This window comes from Amblyomma maculatum, chromosome 7 (genome assembly GCF_055883805.1).
Source record: "Amblyomma maculatum isolate TAMU_Amacu chromosome 7, ASM5588380v1, whole genome shotgun sequence".
Taxonomy (NCBI): domain Eukaryota; kingdom Metazoa; phylum Arthropoda; class Arachnida; order Ixodida; family Ixodidae; genus Amblyomma; species Amblyomma maculatum.
This window is the reverse complement of record NC_139350.1, coordinates 65,399,844-65,422,207: the sequence shown is the minus strand read 5'-3', so window position 1 is coordinate 65,422,207 and position 22,364 is coordinate 65,399,844.

The window sequence follows — 22,364 nt, the reverse complement described above, 5'->3', positions numbered from 1 at the left end:
GGCTGCACGAACAGTTGGCAACTATGAAGCAGCAAATATTAAACCACTGACCAGACACTAACTCATTCATGAGGCTTTAAACTGGAAACATTTTAGCATTAAAAAGGGATGTTTTAATGCAAAAATAAAAGAAACTGTCTAATATGATCATCGGGCAACTATGAAAGCAGAAATTCAAATCTAGAACAGAAATATGAATGTCTGACAACATAATTAGAACAACAGTGACACAATCAGGTGAAGTTTTTTTTTGTATCAAAATATAGTGCAGGCTCTGAAGTAAAAGAATCGTTAAACCAAAAATTATGAATATACAAAGTATGTAAATCAATCAACCTTGTTATCAGGCTGCACGAACAGTTGGCAACTATGAAGCGGCAAATTTTAAACATTTTTAGCATTAAAAAGGGATGTTTTATTGCAAAAATAAAAGAAACTGTCTAATATGATCATCTGGCAACTATGAAAGCAGAAATTCAAATCTAGAACAGAAATATGAATGTCTGACAACATAACTAGAACAACAGTGACACAATCAGGTGGAGTTTTTTTTTGTATCAAAATATAGTGCAGGCTCTGAAATAAAAGAATCGTCGAACCAAAAATAATGAATATACAAAGTATGTAAATCTATCAACCTTGTTATCTTAGGCTGCACGAACAGTTGGCAACTATGAAGCGGGAAATTTTAAACCATCGACCTGACACTAACTCATTCATGAGTCTTTAAACCGGAAACATTTTTGCATTAAAAAGGGATGTTTTATTGCCAAAATAAAAGAAACTGTCTAATATTATCATCTGGCAACTATGAAAGCAGAAATTCAAATCTAGAACAGAAATATCAATGTCTGACAACATAATTAGAACAACAGTGACACAATCAGGTGGAGTTTTTTTTGTATCAAAATATAGTACAGGCTCTGAAGTAAAAAAATCGTTAAATCAAAAAATATGAATATACAAAGTATGTAAATCTATCAAGCTTTTTATCTTAGGCTGCACGAACAGTTGGAAACTATGAAGTGGCAAATTTTCAACCACCGACCAGACACTAACTCATTCATGAGGCTTTAAACCGGAAACATTTTTAGCATTAAAAAGGGATGTTTTAATGCAAAAATAAAAGAAACTGTCTAATATGATCATCTGGCAACTACGAAAGCAGAAATTCAAATCTAGAAAAGAAATATCAATGTCTGACAACATAATTAGAACAACAGTGACACAATCAGGTGGAGTTTTTTTTGTATCAAAATATAGTGCAGGCTCTGAAGTAAAAGAATCGTTAAACCAAAAATTATGAATATACAAAGTATGTAAATCTAGCAACCTTGTTATCTTAAGCTGCACGAACAGTTGGCAACGGTGAAGCGGGAAATTTTAAACCATCGACCAGACACTAACTCATTCATGAGGCTTTAAACTGGAAACATTTTTAGCATTAAACAGGGATGTTTTACTGAAAAATAAAAGAAACTGTCTAATATGATCATCTGACAACTATGAAAGCAGAAATTAAAATCTAGAACAGAAATATCCATGTCTGACAACATAACGAGAACAACAGTGACACAATCAGGTGGAGTTTTTTTTTATCAAAATATAGTGCAGGCTCTGAAGTAAAAGAATCGTTAAACCAAAAATTCTGAATATACAAAGTATGTAAATCCATCAACCTTGTTATCTTAGGCTGCACAAACAGTTGGCAGCTATAAAGCGACAAATTTTAAACCACTGACCAGACACTGACTCTTTCTTGAGGCTTTAAACTGGAAACATTTTTAGCATTAAAAAGGGATGTTTTAATGCAAAAATAAAAGAAACTGTCTAATATGATCATCTGGCAACTATGAAAGCAGAAATTCAAATCTAGAACAGAAATATGAATGTCTGACAACATAACTAGAACAACAGTGACACAATCAGGTGGAGTTTTTTTTGTATCAAAATACAGTACAGGCTCTGAAGTAAAAGAATCGTTGAACCAAAAATTATGAATATACAAAGTGTGTAAATCAATCAACCTTGTTATCAGGCTGCACGAACCGTTGGCAACTATGAAGCGGCAAATTTTAAACATTTTTAGCATTAAAAAGGGATGTTTTAATGCAAAAATAAAAGAAACTGTCTAATATGATCATCTGGCAACTATGAAAGCAGAAATTCAAATCTAGAACAGAAATATGAATGTCTGACAACATAACTAGAACAGCAGTGACACAATCAGGTGGAGTTTTCTTTGTATCAAAATATAGTGCAGGCTCTGAAATAAAAGAATCGTCGAACCAAAAAATATGAATATACAAAGTATGTAAATCTATCAACCTTGTTATCTTAGGCTGCACGAACAGTTGGCAACTATGAAGCGGGAAATTTTAAACCATCGACCTGACACTAACTCATTCATGAGTCTTTAAACCGGAAACATTTTTGCATTAAAAAGGGATGTTTTAATGCAAAAATAAAAGAAACTGTCTAATATTATCATCTGGCAACTATGAAAGCAGAAATTCAAATCTAGAACAGAAATATCAATGTCTGACAACATAATTAGAACAACAGTGACACAATCAGGTGGAGTTTTTTTTTATCAAAATATAGTGCAGGCTCTGAAGTAAAAGAATCGTTAAACCAAAAATTCTGAATATACAAAGTATGTAAATCCATCAACCTTGTTATCTTAGGCTGCACGAACAGTTGGCAACTATAAAGCGACAAATTTTAAACCACTGACCAGACACTGACTCTTTCTTGAGGCTTTAAACTGGAAACATTTTTAGCATTAAAAAGGGATGTTTTAATGCAAAAATAAAAGAAACTGTCTAATATGATCGTCTGGCAACTATGAAAGCAGAAATTCAAATCTAGAACAGAAATATCAATGTCTGACAACATAATTAGAACACCAGTGACACAATCAGGTGGAGTTTTTTTTGTATCAAAATATAGTACAGGCTCTGAAGTAAAAGAATCGTTAAATCAAAAAATATGAATATACAAAGTATGTAAATCTATCAAGCTTTTTATCTTAGGCTGCACGAACAGTTGGAAACTATGAAGTGGCAAATTTTCAACCACCGACCAGACACTAACTCATCATTGAGGCTTTAAACTGGAAACATTTATAGCATTAAAAAGGGATGTTTTACTGCAAAAATAAAAGAAACTGTCTAATATGATCATCTGACAACTATGAAAGCAGAAATTCAAATCTAGAACAGAAATATCCATGTCTGACAACATAACTAGAACAACAGTGACACAATCAGGTGGAGTTTTTTTATCAAAATATAGTGCAGGCTCTGAAGTAAAAGAATCGTTAAATCAAAAAGTATGAATATACAAAGTATGTAAATCTATCAAGCTTTTTATCTTAGGCTGCACGAACAGTTGGAAACTATGAAGTGGCAAATTTTCAACCACCGACCAGACACTAACTCATTCATGAGGCTTTAAACTGGAAACATTTATAGCATTAAAAAGGGATGTTTTAATGCAAAAATAAAAGAAACTGTCTAATATGATCATCTGGCAACTATGAAAGCAGAAATTCAAATCTAGAACAGAAATATGAATGTCTGACAACATAACTAGAACAACAGTGACACAATCAGGTGGAGTTTTTTTTGTATCAAAATATAGTGCAGGCTCTGAAGTAAAAGAATCGTTAAACCAAAAATTCTGAATATACAAAGTATGTAAATCCATCAACCTTGTTATCTTAGGCTGCACGAACAGTTGGCAACTATGAAGCAGCAAATTTTTAAACCACTGACCAGAAACTAACTCATTCATGAGGCTTTAAACTGGAAACATTTTTAGCATTAAAAAGGGATGTTTTAATGCAAAAATAAAAGAAACTGTCTAATATGATCATCTGGCAACTATGAAAGCAGAAATTCAAATCTAGAACAGAAATATGAATGTCTGACAACATAATTAGAACAACAGTGACACAATCAGGTGGAGTTTTTTTTTGTATCAAAATATAGTGCAGGCTCTGAAGTAAAAGAATCGTTAAACCAAAAATTCTGAATATACAAAGTATGTAAATCAATCAACCTTGTTATCAGGCTGCACGAACCGTTGGCAACTATGAAGCGGCAAATTTTAAACATTTTTAGCATTAAAAAGGGATGTTTTAATGCAAAAATAAAAGAAACTGTCTAATATGATCAGCTGGCAACTATGAAAGCAGAAATTCAAATCTAGAACAGAAATATGAATGTCTGACAACATAACTAGAACAGCAGTGACACAATCAGGTGGAGTTTTCTTTGTATCAAAATATAGTGCAGGCTCTGAAATAAAAGAATCGTTGAACCAAAAATTATGAATATACAAAGTATGTAAATCTATCAACCTTGTTATCTTAGGCTGCACGAACAGTTGGCAACTATGAAGCGGGAAATTTTAAACCATCGACCTGACACTAACTCATTCATGAGTCTTTAAACCGGAAACATTTTTGCATTAAAAAGGGATGTTTTAATGCAAAAATAAAAGAAACTGTCTAATATTATCATCTGGCAACTATGAAAGCAGAAATTCAAATCTAGAACAGAAATATCAATGTCTGACAACATAATTAGAACAACAGTGACACAATCAGGTGGAGTTTTTTTTGTATCAAAATATAGTACAGGCTCTGAAGTAAAAGAATCGTTAAATCAAAAAATATGAATATACAAAGTATGTAAATCTATCAAGCTTTTTATCTTAGGCTGCACGAACAGTTGGAAACTATGAAGTGGCAAATTTTCAACCACCGACCAGACACTAACTCATTCATGAGGCTTTAAACTGGAAACATTTTTAGCATTAAAAAGGGATGTTTTACTGCAAAAATAAAAGAAACTGTCTAATATGATCATCTGACAACTATGAAAGCAGAAATTCAAATCTAGAACAGAAATATCCATGTCTGACAACATAACTAGAACAACAGTGACACAATCAGGTGGAGTTTTTTTTATCAAAATATAGTGCAGGCTCTGAACTAAAAGAATCGTTAAACCAAAAATTATGAATATACAAAGTATGTAAATCTAGCCACCTTGTTATCTTAAGCTGCACGAACAGTTGGCAACCATGAAGCGGGAAATTTTAAACCATCGACCAGACACTAACTCATTCATGAGGCTTTAAACCGGAAACATTTTTGCATTAAAAAGGGATGTTTTAATGCAAAAATAAAAGAAACTGTCTATATGATCATCTGGCAACTATGAAAGCAGAAATTCAGATCTAGAACAGAAATATCAATGTCTGACAACATAATTAGAACAACAGATACACAATCAGGTGGAGTTTTTTTTGTATCAAAATATAGTACAGGATCTGAAGTAAAAGAATCGTTAAATCAAAAATTATGAATATACAAAGTATGTAAATCTATCAACCTTGTTATCTTAGGCTGCATGAACAGCTGGAAACTATGAAGCGGCAAATTTTAAACCATCGACCAGACTATAGTGCCTAGAATAACCAGACACTAACTCATTCATGAGGCTTTAAACCGGAAACATTTTTAGCATTAAAAAGGGATGTTTTAATGCAAAAATAAAAGAAACTGTCTAATATGATCATCTGGCAACTACGAAAGCAGAAATTCAAATCTAGAAAAGAAATATCAATGTCTGACAACATAATTAGAACAACAGTGACACAATCAGGTGGAGTTTTTTTTGTATCAAAATATAGTGCAGGCTCTGAAGTAAAAGAATCGTTAAACCAAAAATTATGAATATACAAAGTATGTAAATCTAGCAACCTTGTTATCTTAAGCTGCACGAACAGTTGGCAACGGTGAAGCGGGAAATTTTAAACCATCGACCAGACACTAACTCATTCATGAGGCTTTAAACTGGAAACATTTTTAGCATTAAACAGGGATGTTTTACTGAAAAATAAAAGAAACTGTCTAATATGATCATCTGACAGCTATGAAAGCAGAAATTAAAATCTAGAACAGAAATATCCATGTCTGACAACATAACGAGAACAACAGTGACACAATCAGGTGGAGTTTTTTTTTTATCAAAATATTGTGCAGGCTCTGAAGTAAAAGAATCGTTAAACCAAAATTTCTGAATATACAAAGTATGTAAATCCATCAACCTTGTTATCTTAGGCTGCACGAACAGTTGGCAACTATAAAGCGACAAATTTTAAACCACTGACCAGACACTGACTCTTTCTTGAGGCTTTATACTGGAAACATTTTTAGCATTAAAAAGGGATGTTTTAATGCAAAAATAAAAGAAACTGTCTAATATGATCATCTGGCAACTATGAAAGCAGAAATTCAAATCTAGAACAGAAATATCAATGTCTGACAACATAATTAGAACAACAGTGACACAATCAGGTGGAGTTTTTTTTTGTATCAAAATATAGTACAGGCTCTGAAGTAAAAGAATCGTTAAATCAAAAAATATGAATATACAAAGTATGTAAATCTATCAAGCTTTTTATCTTAGGCTGCACGAACAGTTGGAAACTATGAAGTGGCAAATTTTCAACCACCGACCAGACACTAACTCATTCATGAGGCTTTAAACTGGAAACATTTATAGCATTAAAAAGGGATGTTTTACTGCAAAAATAAAAGAAACTGTCTAATATGATCATCTGACAACTATGAAAGCAGAAATTCAAATCTAGAACAGAAATATCCATGTCTGACAACATAACTAGAACAACAGTGACACAATCAGGTGGAGTTTTTTTTATCAAAATATAGTGCAGGCTCTGAAGTAAAAGAATCGTTAAACCAAAAATTATGAATATACAAAGTATGTAAATCCATAGACCTTGTTATCTTAGGCTGCACGAACAGTTGGCAACTATGAAGCGGCAAATTTTAAACCACTGACCAGACACTAACTCATTCATGAGGCTTTAAACTGGAAACATTTTAGCATTAAAAAGGGATGTTTTAATGCAAAAATAAAAGAAACTGTCTAATATGATCATCTGGCAACTATGAAAGCAGAAATTCAAATCTAGAACAGAAATATGAATGTCTGACAACATAACTAGAACAACAGTGACACAATCAGGTGGAGTTTTTTTTTTATCAAAATATAGTGCAGGCTCTGAAGTAAAAGAATCGTTAAACCAAAAATTCTGAATATACAAAGTATGAAAATCCATCAACCTTGTTATCTTAGGCTGCACGAACAGTTGGCAACTATGAAGCAGCAAATATTAAACCACTGACCAGACACTAACTCATTCATGAGGCTTTAAACTGGAAACATTTTTAGCATTAAAAAGGGATGTTTTAATGCAAAAATAAAAGAAACTGTCTAATATGATCATCGGGCAACTATGAAAGCAGAAATTCAAATCTAGAACAGAAATATGAATGTCTGACAACATAATTAGAACAACAGTGACACAATCAGGTGGAGTTTTTTTTGTATCAAAATATAGTGCAGGCTCTGAAGTAAAAGAATCGTTAAACCAAAAATTATGAATATACAAAGTATGTAAATCAATCAACCTTGTTATCAGGCTGCACGAACAGTTGGCAACTATGAAGCGGCAAATTTTAAACATTTTTAGCATTAAAAAGGGATGTTTTATTGCAAAAATAAAAGAAACTGTCTAATATGATCATCTGGCAACTATGAAAGCAGAAATTCAAATCTAGAACAGAAATATGAATGTCTGACAACATAACTAGAACAACAGTGACACAATCAGGTGGAGTTTTTTTTTGTATCAAAATATAGTGCAGGCTCTGAAATAAAAGAATCGTCGAACCAAAAATTATGAATATACAAAGTATGTAAATCTATCAACCTTGTTATCTTAGGCTGCACGAACAGTTGGCAACTATGAAGCGGGAAATTTTAAACCATCGACCTGACACTAACTCATTCATGAGTCTTTAAACCGGAAACATTTTTGCATTAAAAAGGGATGTTTTAATGCCAAAATAAAAGAAACTGTCTAATATTATCATCTGGCAACTATGAAAGCAGAAATTCAAATCTAGAACAGAAATATCAATGTCTGACAACATAATTAGAACAACAGTGACACAATCAGGTGGAGTTTTTTTGTATCAAAATATAGTACAGGCTCTGAAGTAAAAAAATCGTTAAATCAAAAAATATGAATATACAAAGTATGTAAATCTATCAAGCTTTTTATCTTAGGCTGCACGAACAGTTGGAAACTATGAAGTGGCAAATTTTCAACCACCGACCAGACACTAACTCATTCATGAGGCTTTAAACCGGAAACATTTTTAGCATTAAAAAGGGATGTTTTAATGCAAAAATAAAAGAAACTGTCTAATATGATCATCTGGCAACTACGAAAGCAGAAATTCAAATCTAGAAAAGAAATATCAATGTCTGACAACATAATTAGAACAACAGTGACACAATCAGGTGGAGTTTTTTTTGTATCAAAATATAGTGCAGGCTCTGAAGTAAAAGAATCGTTAAACCAAAAATTATGAATATACAAAGTATGTAAATCTAGCAACCTTGTTATCTTAAGCTGCACGAACAGTTGGCAACGGTGAAGCGGGAAATTTTAAACCATCGACCAGACACTAACTCATTCATGAGGCTTTAAACTGGAAACATTTTTAGCATTAAACAGGGATGTTTTACTGAAAAATAAAAGAAACTGTCTAATATGATCATCTGACAACTATGAAAGCAGAAATTAAAATCTAGAACAGAAATATCCATGTCTGACAACATAACGAGAACAACAGTGACACAATCAGGTGGAGTTTTTTTTTTATCAAAATATAGTGCAGGCTCTGAAGTAAAAGAATCGTTAAACCAAAAATTCTGAATATACAAAGTATGTAAATCCATCAACCTTGTTATCTCAGGCTGCACGAACAGTTGGCAGCTATAAAGCGACAAATTTTAAACCACTGACCAGACACTGACTCTTTCTTGAGGCTTTAAACTGGAAACATTTTTAGCATTAAAAAGGGATGTTTTAATGCAAAAATAAAAGAAACTGTCTAATATGATCATCTGGCAACTATGAAAGCAGAAATTCAAATCTAGAACAGAAATATGAATGTCTGACAACATAACTAGAACAACAGTGACACAATCAGGTGGAGTTTTTTTTGTATCAAAATACAGTACAGGCTCTGAAGTAAAAGAATCGTTGAACCAAAAATTATGAATATACAAAGTGTGTAAATCAATCAACCTTGTTATCAGGCTGCACGAACCGTTGGCAACTATGAAGCGGCAAATTTTAAACATTTTTAGCATTAAAAAGGGATGTTTTAATGCAAAAATAAAAGAAACTGTCTAATATGATCATCTGGCAACTATGAAAGCAGAAATTCAAATCTAGAACAGAAATATGAATGTCTGACAACATAACTAGAACAGCAGTGACACAATCAGGTGGAGTTTTCTTTGTATCAAAATATAGTGCAGGCTCTGAAATAAAAGAATCGTCGAACCAAAAAATTATGAATATACAAAGTATGTAAATCTATCAACCTTGTTATCTTAGGCTGCACGAACAGTTGGCAACTATGAAGCGGGAAATTTTAAACCATCGACCTGACACTAACTCATTCATGAGTCTTTAAACCGGAAACATTTTTGCATTAAAAAGGGATGTTTTAATGCAAAAATAAAAGAAACTGTCTAATATTATCATCTGGCAACTATGAAAGCAGAAATTCAAATCTAGAACAGAAATATCAATGTCTGACAACATAATTAGAACAACAGTGACACAATCAGGTGGAGTTTTTTTTGTATCAAAATATAGTACAGGCTCTGAAGTAAAAGAATCGTTAAATCAAAAAATATGAATATACAAAGTATGTAAATCTATCAAGCTTTTTATCTTAGGCTGCACGAACAGTTGGAAACTATGAAGTGGCAAATTTTCAACCACCGACCAGACACTAACTCATTCATGAGGCTTTAAACTGGAAACATTTTTAGCATTAAAAAGGGATGTTTTACTGCAAAAATAAAAGAAACTGTCTAATATGTTCATCTGACAACTATGAAAGCAGAAATTCAAATCTAGAACAGAAATATCCATGTCTGACAACATAACTAGAACAACAGTGACACAATCAGGTGGAGTTTTTTTTATCAAAATATAGTGCAGGCTCTGAAGTAAAAGAATCGTTAAACCAAAAATTATGAATATACAAAGTATGTAAATCTAGCCACCTTGTTATCTTAAGCTGCACGAACAGTTGGAAACCATGAAGCGGGAAATTTTAAACCATCGACCAGACACTAACTCATTCATGAGGCTTTAAACCGGAAACATTTTTGCATTAAAAAGGGATGTTTTAATGCAAAAATAAAAGAAACTGTCTAATATGATCATCTGGCAACTATGAAAGCAGAAATTCAGATCTAGAACAGAAATATCAATGTCTGACAACATAATTAGAACAACAGATACACAATCAGGTGGAGTTTTTTTTGTATCAAAATATAGTACAGGATCTGAAGTAAAAGAATCGTTAAATCAAAAATTATGAATATACAAAGTATGTAAATCTATCAACCTTGTTATCTTAGGCTGCATGAACAGTTGGAAACTATGAAGCGGCAAATTTTAAACCATCGACCAGACTATAGTGCCTAGAATAACCAGACACTAACTCATTCATGAGGCTTTAAACCGGAAACATTTTTAGCATTAAAAAGGGATGTTTTAATGCAAAAATAAAAGAAACTGTCTAATATGATCATCTGGCAACTACGAAAGCAGAAATTCAAATCTAGAAAAGAAATATCAATGTCTGACAACATAATTAGAACAACAGTGACACAATCAGGTGGAGTTTTTTTTGTATCAAAATATAGTGCAGGCTCTGAAGTAAAAGAATCGTTAAACCAAAAATTATGAATATACAAAGTATGTAAATCTAGCAACCTTGTTATCTTAAGCTGCACGAACAGTTGGCAACGGTGAAGCGGGAAATTTTAAACCATCGACCAGACACTAACTCATTCATGAGGCTTTAAACTGGAAACATTTTTAGCATTAAAAAGGGATGTTTTAATGCAAAAATAAAAGAAACTGTCTAATATGATCATCTGGCAACTATGAAAGCAGAAATTCAAATCTAGAACAGAAATATCAATGTCTGACAACATAATTAGAACAACAGTGACACAATCAGGTGGAGTTTTTTTTTGTATCAAAATATAGTACAGGCTCTGAAGTAAAAGAATCGTTAAATCAAAAAATATTAATATACAAAGTATGTAAATCTATCAAGCTTTTTATCTTAGGCTGCACGAACAGTTGGAAACTATGAAGTGGCAAATTTTCAACCACCGACCAGACACTAACTCATTCATGAGGCTTTAAACTGGAAACATTTATAGCATTAAAAAGGGATGTTTTACTGCAAAAATAAAAGAAACTGTCTAATATGATCATCTGACAACTATGAAAGCAGAAATTCAAATCTAGAACAGAAATATCCATGTCTGACAACATAACTAGAACGACAGTGACACAATCAGGTGGAGTTTTTTTATCAAAATATAGTGCAGGCTCTGAAGTAAAAGAATTGTTAAATCAAAAAATATGAATATACAAAGTATGTAAATCTATCAAGCTTTTTATCTTAGGCTGCACGAACAGTTGGAAACTATGAAGTGGCAAATTTTCAACCACCGACCAGACACTAACTCATTCATGAGGCTTTAAACTAGAAACATTTATAGCATTAAAAAGGGATGTTTTAATGCAAAAATAAAAGAAACTGTCTAATATGATCATCTGGCAACTATGAAAGCAGAAATTCAAATCTAGAACAGAAATATGAATGTCTGACGACATAACTAGAACAACAGTGACACAATCAGGTGGAGTTTTTTTTTTATCAAAATATAGTGCAGGCTCTGAAGTAAAAGAATCGTTAAACCAAAAATTCTGAATATACAAAGTATGAAAATCCATCAAGCTTGTTATCTTAGGCTGCACGAACAGTTGGCAACTATGAAGCAGCAAATATTAAACCACTGACCAGACACTAACTCATTCATGAGGCTTTAAACTGGAAAAATTTTTAGCATTAAAAAGGGATGTTTTAATGCAAAAATAAAAGAAACTGTCTAATATGATCATCGGGCAACTATGAAAGCAGAAATTCAAATCTAGAACAGAAATATGAATGTCTGACAACATGATTAGAACAGTGACACAATCAGGTGGAGTTTTTTTTGTATCAAAATATAGTGCAGGCTCTGAAGTAAAAGAATCGTTAAACCAAAAATTATGAATATACAAAGTACGTAAATCAATCAACCTTGTTATCAGGCTGCACGAACAGTTGGCAACTATGAAGCGGCAAATTTTAAACATTTTTAGCATTAAAAAGGGATGTTTTAATGCAAAAATAAAAGAAACTGTCTAATATGATCATCTGGCAACTATGAAAGCAGAAATTCAAATCTAGAACAGAAATATGAATGTCTGACAACATAACTAGAACAACAGTGACACAATCAGGTGGAGTTTTTTTTGTATCAAAATATAGTGCAGGCTCTGAAATAAAAGAATCGTCGAACCAAAAATTATGAATATACAAAGTATGTAAATCTATCAACCTTGTTATCTTAGGCTGCACGAACAGTTGGCAACTATGAAGCGGGAAATTTTGAACCATCGACCTGACACTAACTCATTCATGAGTCTTTAAACCGGAAACATTTTTGCATTAAAAAGGGATGTTTTAATGCAAAAATAAAAGAAACTGTCTAATATTATCATCTGGCAACTATGAAAGCAGAAATTCAAATCTAGAACAGAAATATCAATGTCTGACAACGTAATTAGAACAACAGTGACACAATCAGGTGGAGTTTTTTTTGTATCAAAATATAGTACAGGCTCTGAAGTAAAAAAATCGTTAAATCAAAAAATATGAATATACAAAGTATGTAAATCTATCAAGCTTTTTATCTTAGGCTGCACGAACAGTTGGAAACTATGAAGTGGCAAATTTTAAACCACCGACCAGACACTAACTCATTCATGAGGCTTTAACTGGAAACATTTTTAGCATTAAAAAGGGATGTTTTACTGCAAAAATAAAAGAAACTGTCTAATATAGTCAGCTGACAACTATGAAAGCAGAAATTCAAATCTAGAACAGAAATATCCATGTCTGACAACATAACTAGAACAACAGTGACACAATCAGGTGGAGTTTTTTTTTATCAAAATATAGTGCAGGCTCTGAAGTAAAAGAATCGTTAAACCAAAAATTATGAATATACAAAGTATGTAAATCTAGCCACCTTGTTATCTTAAGCTGCACGAACAGTTGGCAACCATGAAGCGGGAAATTTTAAACCATCGACCAGACACTAACTCATTCATGAGGCTTTAAACCGGAAATATTTTTGCATTAAAAAGGGATGTTTTAATGCAAAAATAAAAGAAACTGTCTAATATGATCATCTGGCAACTACGAAAGCAGAAATTCAAATCTAGAACAGAAATATCAATGTCTGACAACATAATTGGAACAACAGTGACACAATCAGGTGGAGTTTTTTTTGTATCAAAATATAGTACAGGATCTGAAGTAAAAGAATCGTTAAATCAAAAATTATGAATATACAAAGTATGTAAATCTATCAACCTTGTTATCTTAGGCTGCATGAACAGTTGGCAACTATGAAGCGCCAAATTTTAAACCATCGACCAGACTATAGTGCCTAGAATATACTGGCTAGTGTGACGAGCGCCCGCGCTTCTCTATGGGCGAGGATGGCGCTCTTTGCAATGAAAGCCAATCGTTAGCGGCAGAGGGCGGTGCTTGTCGGGAGGGTGCCACCTGAGCAGACGACGCAGTTTTCTCTCTTCAGAATACGGCAATCTGTTGGTGTTGTGCGTGCGTGTTAAACCTGCTTCTGCGCGTCTTTTGCTTTCACGAAGGTGCAGTTGTTTATTTACGGTGTAGGTGTTTCCTCATGCGAGTCGTTCCGCACTTCTACCTGCTCGGCGACGATTGCATCGTTTTTTTTTCTCGTTTTGTGCGCGCGTTCTGTGCTCGCCTGTATCCCTTCTTTTTTTACTGTGTCGCCAGTGGTGAAGCGCGGTTCCCGATTGTTGTTTCCCCAGTGCCTCTCACTAGACTTCAGAGAAAAATGCCAAAGAGAAAGCGGTGGTGCACAGAGAAGACTTGCTTTTTTGGCAAACGGGGCTACCGCTAGAACAAGGAGCGTACGTATTACTGCGCTATCTGATGCTACGTAAGTACGCATTCTGTACAATGGGAACGAAGCATCGATAGAAATGACGGAAGGTAAACGGCAACTGCTTTTGTTGGCGAGAAACATTTTTAGAGCATGCAGTTATATTCACAAGGATGCAAACCTGGGCGAGTCGGTGTACCTTTTCTGTGTCCCTGGATTGTCCTTTTGCGCTACACATATGTCATATGGATGCAGTTATATATTAGGCGCATGTTTCACCGTAAGCGCGGCATTACCAATGAGCTTCATCGCGATTAACCAGCCACGCCTGGTGCATATTGTGTATCTGAGAAAAAAAAAACCTTTGTCAGCTTCTTTATTCAAAAGATGGTGACTTCGGCAAAACCTTGTGCAATCGCAGGCCGCGATGTACTTTATTTAGCCGCTGTAAGTAAAGGTTCCCCGTTTGTGTTCTGCTGTTTTTTTTTATTTTTTTTTATTCAAATACCTCACGGGCTCCGATTGGAGTTATTATGTGAGGGGGGTTACATAACTGGCGTGCGAAACAGAAGCATGTAGAAGATGGTTATTTTAAAATCGCTATTTTCAAAACGTTAACATTATACCCTCCACACCTGGTGCCCAAGACGGCACCAAAAAGGAAGGAAAGAAGCATATGCGAGCAGCAACCAGCTCGTAAACGCCATAAGCGGGACGCAGGGACTGGACCCGGCAATTCGGGCTCGGAAATCAACGAGGGCGCCTGTTTTCTCGAAGCTGGCTTTCAAGACTGCAACGACTCTTTCGGCTCCAGTGAAGCGGGCATTGTGGGTGAACAGAGTGGCAGCCAGGCTACACTGCAGACACCTAACCACCACGGAGGCCGTCATCCGTTTGAGGACATTCTCATTCCGGTTACATGGATGCGGATACCTTCTGTGGATGACAGCCTAGCTTATGCTTAAGACCCAATAACTTTGAAAAGATGAAGGTTGACCTTGCATTCCAACTTTTTGGAGATGAGGTTATTAAAGGACTTTTTTTGCGCCGGCGGCATGTGGAGACTATATACACTCGGGTGCAACCAACAGAAGACTTCGTCAAGCTAATCAATCGCCTGATACGAGTAATGACCTCCAGGATAACCAAGCGTGCACTTAAGCCGGGTAGCCCAGACATCCGTTTCTTGGAAGACTTTTTAGTATATCTGGACAAGTGGGAAGAACATGCCAGCATTGCCTTCCACTCGCATTGTCACCTTTGAATAAACATGCTGCCTTCGTTCTATTAAACCGAATCTGTGTTTCGTGACTTGTATTCTTTGAGTTTGAATTCCTCCAAACGCGAAAGCTCTCATGTGCGTTTACCGGGTTAGCGTGCGGCTCACGTACCGATTGAGCTTTCAAGTTCGAGCAATCTGCACAAAGCAATTCGATATTAACATTAGCATGTTAAAACGTTATATCAGTCCTAAGCTCCTGAAAGAGCTCTAAAACAAAGTATTAAACGTGAGCCAAAGCAACGCGCAGCTCTCTTTCCAACTCTCAGCAGCGCGGCGCAATGTGCGCGGAGAACCGGCTCGCACCCTCTCGCACCACAGCGCCGCTATGCGGCCGCCGGCGGCTTTCATTGCTATGCGAGCCATCCCAGCCGGCGCGCTTGACACACTAGTCAGTATATTTTAGGCACTATAACCAGACACTAACTCATTCATGAGGCTTTAAACCGGAAACATTTTTAGCATTAAAAAGGGATGTTTTAATGCAAAAATAAAAGAAACTGTCTAATATGATCATCTGGCAACTACGAAAGCACAAATTCAAATCTAGAAAAGAAATATCAATGTCTGACAACATAATTAGAACAACAGTGACACAATCAGGTGGAGTTTTTTTTGTATCAAAATATAGTGCAGGCTCTGAAGTAAAAGAATCGTTAAACCAAAAATTATGAATATACAAAGTATGTAAATCTAGCAACCTTGTTATCTTAAGCTGCACGAACAGTTGGCAATGGTGAAGCGGGAAATTTTAAACCATCGACCAGACACTAACTCATTCATTAGGCTTTAAACTGGAAACATTTTTAGCATTAAACAGGGATGTTTTACTGCAAAAATAAAAGAAACTGTCTAATATGATCATCTGGCAAACATGAAAGCAGAAATTCAAATTATAGTGCCTAGAATATACTGACTAGTGTGTCGAGCGCGCAGGCTGGGATGGCTCGAATAGCAATGAAAGCCGCCGGCGGCCGCATAGCGGCGCTGTGGTGCGAGAGGGTGCGAGCCGGTTTCTCGCGCACATTGCGCCGCGGTGCTGAGAGTTGGAAAGGGAGCTGCGCGTTGCTTTGGCTCACGTTTAATACTTTGTTTTAGTGCTCTTTCAGGAGCTTAGGATTGATATAACGTTTTAACATGCTAATGTTAATATCGAATTGCTTTGTGCAGATTGCTCGAACTTGAAAGCTCAATCGGTACGTGAGCCACACGCTAACCCGGTAAATGCACATGAGAGCTTTCGCGTTTGGAGGAATTCAAACTCAAAGAATACAAGTCACGAAACACAGATTTGGTTTAATAGAACGAAGGCAGCATGTTTAATCAAAGGTGACAATGCGAGTGGAAGGCAATGCTGGCATGTTCTTCCCACTTGTCCAGATATCCTAAAAAGTCTTCCAAGAAACGCATGTCTGGGCTACCCGGCTTAAGTGCACGCTTGGTTTTCCTGGAGGTCATTACTCGTATCAGGCGATTGATTAGCTTGACGAAGTCTTCTGTTGGTTGCACCCGAGTGTATATAGTCTCCACATGCCGCCGGTGCAAAAAAACGTCCTTTAATAACATCTCCAAAAAGTTGGAATGCAAGGTCAACCTTCATCTTTTCATAGTTATTTGGTCTTAAGCATAAGCTAGTCTGTCATCCACGAAAGGTATCCGCATCCATGTAACCGGAATGAGAATGTCCTCAAACGGATCACGGCCTCCATGGTGGTTAGGTGTCTGCAGTGTTGCCTGGCTGCCACTCTGTTCACCCACAATGCCCGCTTCTCAAAATTATGAATATACAAAGTATGTACATCTATCAACCATGTTATCTTAGGCTGCAGGAACAGTTGGAAACTATGAAGCGGCAAATTTTAAACCATCGACCAGACACTAACTCATTCATGAGGCTTTAAACCGGAAACATTTTTAGCATTAAAAAGGGATGTTTTAATGCAAAAATAAAAGAAACTGTCTAATATGATCATCTGGCAACTATGAAAGCAGAAATTCAAATCTAGAAAAGAAATATCAATGTCTGACAACATAATTAGAACAACAGTGACACAATCAGGTGGAGTTTTTTTTTGTATCAAAATATAGTGCAGGCTCTGAAGTAAAAGAATCGTTAAACCAAAAATTGTGAATATACAAAGTATGTAAATCTAGCAACCTTGTTATCTTAAGCTGCACGAACAGTTGGCAACCATGAAGCGGGAAATTTTAAACCATCGACCAGACACTAACTCATTCATGAGGCTTTAAACTGGAAACATTTTTAGCATTAAAAAGGGATGTTTTAATGCAAAAATAAAAGAAACTGTCTAATATGATCATCTGGCAACTATGAAAGCAGAAATTCAAATCTAGAAAAGAAATATCAATGTCTGACAACATAATTAGAACAACAGTGACACAATCAGGTGGAGTTTTTTTTTGTATCAAAATATAGTGCAGGCTCTGAAGTAAAAGAATTGTTAAACCAAAAATTCTGAATATACAAAGTATGTAAATCCATCGACCTTGTTATCTTAGGCTGCACGAACAGTTGGCAACTCAGTTCAGTTCAGGCGTTCAGTCGTGTCCGACTCTTCGTGACCCTATGGACCATGTCACGCCACGCTTTCCGGTCTCTCACTATCTTCTTAACATCACATAGCTTCATCTGCAATGCCTCGAGAATGCCATCTAACCATCGTGTTCGCTGCCTACCCCTTCTCCGGCGACCCTCAACCTTTCCCAACATCAAATCTTTCTCCAGCGACTCCTCTCTTCTCATCAGATCTGAGCTTTAACTTTAGAATTTGACCCTCCAATGAGCAGTCAGGGTTTATGGTCGACAATATCGACTGATTTGATCTTCTGGTAGTCCAAGGAACTCTTAAGAGTCTTCGCCAGCACCACAATTCAAACGCGTCAATTCTTCGACGGTCAGCCTTTTTCACAGTCCAACTCTCGCATCCATACATCACAACTGGAAAGACCATAGCACGGGTTATACGGATCTTGGTTGGCAGACTAATGTCTCTGCTCTTTACTAGGCGGTCAAGGCTAACCATTGCTCTCTTTCCCAGAAGCAGGCGTCTCCTAATTTCATGGCTGCAGTCTCCTTCCGAGGTAATCTTGGCGCCCAAGAACAGAAAATCTGTCACAGCTTCCACTTCTTGTCCATTGATGCTCCAGGACTTGATAGGGCAAGACGCCATGATCTTCGTCTTTTTAATGTTCAGTTTAAGCCCAAACTTCTCACTCTCTTCTTGTACGCGCATCAGAAGTCTCTTGAGTGCCACTTCACTTTCTGCCATTAAAGTGGTATCATCCGCATATCTAAGGTTGTTGATACGTTTTCCAGCAATCTTCAATCCAGCTGAAGACTCGTCAAGACCGGCCTTCCTCTTGATGCACTCTGCATATAGGTTAAATAGGCAGGGCGACAGTATGCAGCCTTGCCTGACCCCTTTCTCAATCGGAAACCAATCAGTAAGACCATGCCCAGTTCTGACTGTGGCCTCTTGCCCTTCATAAAGGTTCCTGAGGAGACAGATGAGGTGAATTGGAACTCCCATCTCTTGGAGAGCTTGCCACAATCTGCTGTGATCTATGCAGTCAAACGCTTTCGCATAATCAATAAAGCAGAAGTAAATGGGTTTCTGGAACTCTCTTGCTTTTTCCATGATCCAGCGAAGGTTGGCAATTTGGTCTCTAGTTCCTCTGCCCTTGCGAAACCCAGCTTGCACGTCCGGAAGCTCCCGATCCACATACTGCTGCAGCCTACCTTGCAGGATTTTTAACATCACCTTGCTAGCATGCGAAATAAGCGCGATCGTGCGGTAGTTGGAACAATCTTTGGCACTGCCTTTCTTTGGAATGGGGATGTAAACTGACCTCCTCCAATCCTGTGGCCACTGCAGGGTTGTCCAAATCTTTTGACATAATGTATGCAGTGTGTTTACAGCGTCGTGGTTGAGGTTTTGAAGCAACTCAGCTGGAATACCATCAATTCCGCTAGCTTTGTTCTTAGCAAGGCTGGCTAAGGCCCATTCAACTTCACTCTTCAGGATGCCCGGCTCGAGATCAGTAATCACAACCGTCCTATGTTGGGTTTGCACATCCGGGTCCTTCTTGTACAGTTCTTCTGTGTATTCCTGCCACCTCTTCTTTATCTCTGAGGCTTCAGTGAGGTCCTTGCCTCGTTTGTCCTTTATCACACCCAGCTTAGCACAGAAGCTTCCTTTGATATCTTTGATTGTCTTATACAGAGCTCTTGTGTTCCTTAATTGGCTGTTGTCCTCAACTGCTTGACACTGTATGTCCAGGAAGGCATTCTTATCTCTCCTTGCTATTTTCTGAAAATCCGCATTGAGAACCTTGTATCTTTCTCTTTCCCCCATACCTTTTGCCATCCTCCTTTCCTCAGCTATTTGCAAAGCCTCTTCAGATAACCAGTTTGCTTTTTTGCATTTCTTTTGCTTTGGAACAACCTTAGTAGCAACTTCTTGTATTATATCACGAACATCAGTCCACATCTCTTCGGGCTCTTTGTCTTCTAGATCTAATTCATGAAATCGATTCCTCACTTCCACAGCATATTCTAATGGAATCTGATCCAGATCATACCTGAAAGGCCTTCTAGTTTTCTGCGTTTTCCTCAATCGAAGCTTAATTTTGGCAACAAGAAGCTGATGATCGGTGCCACAATCGGCCCCAGGCCTTGTTTTTACTGCTTGTATAGCGCTTCTCCATCTCTGCCGGCAAATAATATAATCGATCTGATTCCTGTACAGACCGTCCGGTGAAATCCATGTGTACAGGCGCCTCTTGTGCTGTTGAAAATGAGTATTCGCTATGGTCAGGTTGTTTTCTTGACAGAACTCTACTAGCCTCTGCCCAGCTTCATTTGGCTCACCAAGACCGAACTTGCCTGTAATTCCGGATATTTCTTCACTCCCGACCTTAGCATTCCAGTCTCCTATGAGAAAAACGACGTCTGATGATGGGGTGCGGTCTAAAAGGCATTGTAGGTCCGCATAAAATCTCTCAACGTCAGCTTCTTCAGCAGCAGTGGTCGGTGCATAGACTTGGATAACTGTTATGTTGAAAGGGTGACCTTGGATCCGAAGTGAAATCATTCGGTCATTTTTTGGGGTAGTACCCTAGCACTGCTTCGCCCATTCTTCTGTTTACTAGGAGAGTGACCCCATTCGTTCTCTTGGATTCGTGCCCACAATAAAAGACATAATGGTCGCCGGAGTTAAATTCTCCCATTCCGGTCCACTTGAGCTCGCTGATACCCAAGATAATCAATGTTCAATCTGTCCATTTCTCGCTTGACGATATCCAGTTTACCTTGCGTCATAGATCTTACATTCCATGATGCTATGTGATATATCTCCTTGCAACATCGGACTTTCCGGTCGCTTCCCGACACATCCACAACTGAGCGTCCTTTTGGCTTTAGCCCAGCCGCTTCATTCGTCCTGGAGCTACTAGGAATCGCCCTTTGTTCATCCCCAGTAACATTTTGGAATAACAGCGCGAAGGACGAGGACGAAGATAGAAGGACGCAAACACAGCGCTGACTGACAACTGATTTAATTCCAGAAGTTAGCAAGCATATATACATGCCTTGATGCGCGACAGAAAAACAGATAAAACAGATGCAATGCGCATGCCGAAACCAAAGCCAATTATCACTTTTTACTCATTGCCAGGAACGCAAGCTCTTTGTCTGATAACGCAAGGGAAGGAGTGCTAATGCATCGGTCCCCATGCTCCAAAATTCTTTCGGCTTCAATAATTTCTCTTGTGGTGCGGTCTTTATTTTTCTGATAAGATTTGCATTTATCGAAAAGGGGTTTACATTCTGTTTTTCGTTGCTTAGTGCATGTGAGGCAGTGAAGAGGCAGGTTACGGTCCTTGGAATTTTCCACATCCTTTTTGTGTTCTCTTAATCTATCATTAATGCATCGCCCCGTTTGCCCTACATAAACTTTCCCACATGACAGAGGAATCTCGTAAACTAGTTCCTCAGTACATTCAACAAATCTGTTCTTATGTTTAGTTTTGCAAGCACCATTTGGCTCGGTCACAGGATGACTGACGCGACTGAGCATTGACAGCTTACACGGAGCTGAGAAGGCTACTCGTACCTGAGACCGTTGTGCTATCTTTTTTAGATTATGCGACAGGGTATGAATGTAAGGGATTACAACTGTCTTTTTCTGCTTGTTAAAGTCATCAGGTTGTTGATCATTCTTGTTTTTCCGTTCCTGCCTTAGCAAGCCTTCAGCAACGGAAACCAGCATATGGATCGGGTAGCCAACGGCCGCTAATCTAGATGAATGCTGGGCGAAACTAAAGTCAGTGAGGTGCTCACAGGATTTTTTTGGGGCATTCTTAAAACAAGAGGTAACTACGGCTCTTTTTACCAGCTTAGAATGAGCCGAATGAACCTGCAGTAGTGGCTTCTTAGAACGGGGTTCATACGCCCAACACACATGATTATCGGAAAATATAATTTTTAAGTCTAAAAACCGAATTGCCCCACCTTCTGGAAGTTCGTGAGTCAAAGTTAATGGATTAAGACACTTACTAAAAATAGTGAGTGTATTAAAAACATCATGCTCGTAAAATCCAGAGCTGATGTCTAAAATCAGTAAAAAGTCGTCGACAAATCTAAAAACTTTAAAAACACTTGATCCCTCTAGACTGTCTTGCAGTAGCCGGTCATATTTAGCTAATAGTAAGTCACTAAGAATTGGAGCTATGCATGAGCCAATACATATGCCCTCTTTTTGAAGGTAAAAACTGTCTTTCCATTTAGCAAAAGTAGAATTAAGATAAAAAGTTAAAAGTTCTAAAAATCCACTTGCGTTTATTCCTGCGAAATTTTGAAAGGC